Source organism: Montipora capricornis, chromosome 4 (genome assembly GCF_036669925.1).
Source record: "Montipora capricornis isolate CH-2021 chromosome 4, ASM3666992v2, whole genome shotgun sequence".
Classification (NCBI taxonomy): domain Eukaryota; kingdom Metazoa; phylum Cnidaria; class Anthozoa; order Scleractinia; family Acroporidae; genus Montipora; species Montipora capricornis.
Window position 1 is genome coordinate 22,725,279 of NC_090886.1, and position 1,912 is coordinate 22,727,190.

A 1,912-nucleotide genomic window follows, 5' to 3' on the forward strand; every position below is an offset into this window, starting at 1 on the left:
AACGGGACTTGGAATCCATGACCCTGTGATCTGCGTGGCTTTTCATCCATTTAGTTCAGTTTCAAATTGGCCATACCTTTGATTTTTTAATCCAGTGGGGTAGATGGGTCTTGCTTTGGTCCATGCCATCAATAATTAGCGACAAGTACTTGTCAGGCCTCTTTTCGGCCTTTTTTGATGTTTATAATACTTCTTTCTTTCACCGCTGGAACAGTAAAAAAGTTGCGAAGCCAGCGTTATAGTTTTTGTAACCAATGTATGCAAAAATGAACCCTGTTCGAAAAGATAGGTGCTGTATTTTCATTCAACTTTCTAATGGCATTGCTTATGCTTGTTGTTCCATGTGAAGGTGTTTTCTTTCTGTCCAGGTCATTCGGTTCTCCTTGTCTCTTGTAGCTCTTATATGTTCTGTTATTAAGAGCCACAGACCACATTTTGTAAATCTGTTTCTCTGTGGGAAATATGACAAAACAGGTGGATACAGTAGATAAAAATGGTTGAAACACCGGCAATTAAGGCAACAAGAGCGCCACTTTGAACCACTGCATGAGGCGTTCATTAATTAAAATTGCTACATAAATTTGACAGTTCTATTTAACTTAGTCTCAGTACTTCCAGTACTGCTTGGATGAAACAACAGACTGTCATAATTCCCCCCTCTCGCTTCCCTAAGTCTTCACAATCTTTTCGATTATAACAAGTGGCGTAATCCGGCTAAGATTTCATAACCCATAGCAATCTGTCCTTGCTAACCTTTGAAATAATTACATCAGGAAACTTCCTCTTCCTCATTCGTTGGAACTGGGAAGCTTTGAGAGGATTGTTATTTGACTCCTTGTACATCTGGTAAATCTTTTTTGAAAGTCAGGCATGCCCTTTGATGGAAATCCAGCATTCTGTTCGAAAGAGAATCCACCATTTCGCCAAACCAGAGTTCTGCCTCAAGAAAGCGTTTTGACTCAAACCTGGTGCCTTTGTGGCTGCTGATTCGCTTGATAGCCCAGTCATTCTTCCATTTGTGAAACCTAGAAAAATTAAAAAGGAAACGAGCTCGCTATTTTTTAAGCGTGTTATGTAAAAGCACACTAACACTTATACGGATATTTTCTAAATCCGATAACCCGACTGACGTTTTACCTGTTGTGAGGCATTTCAATACTCGGGTATTCAAAGTTATTTAAGGTTTCTTTCGCTTATCAATATGACTACACAATTTTTGTTCACTTCAAAGCAAACTTTTTAATCTTTAAAATTTAGTTATGTTTGCTTCTTACAAACACATGGGGTAATTACAGTGGAATCATGATAATACCTTCCATTTGATATGCCAAGACTCACAAGCCATGCTATTTGGCAAACTTTCTGATGCCTGACAAAATAATCGTACCTGGGCTTGCCATTTTTAATTCTTTGACTTATCTCATTAGCCAGTCTCCTTGTTCTTTAAAGCTTTTTTTGCGAGAAGTGTTCCCTGGTTTCCTGGATATCTTCGGCGCTTAAAACTGTGGTGAGGCATTTCTTTTTGCAGCATCGTTTTTGGTTTTCCTTTGTTTCCTTCAGCTTGCTCTTTCGTGTTGTTTGGATTGGCGTACTTGTGGTAACATGAATTGGCTCAGCGTTTCTGGGAAATGGCTGCAAAATGGTCGGGGTATCGTCCAGTGGGCAAATAAGCAGTATGATAGAATTTACCCACCTACAGTGAAACACATGCAGTCATCACCCAACCCTAACATCTGCTTGTACGGTGATGTCTTTCTTTCACTAATGATCGTCTTTGTATTTTAAATCAAGCAAGCAATAATATTCACGAAAGAGAGTGACTTGCTTACCCGGTGATCTTCATCACAACTTGCTCCTGTTGCAGTTAATTGAAAAAATTCTTCCTTTTCCTGCCAACCAATAAGAGTAGTTT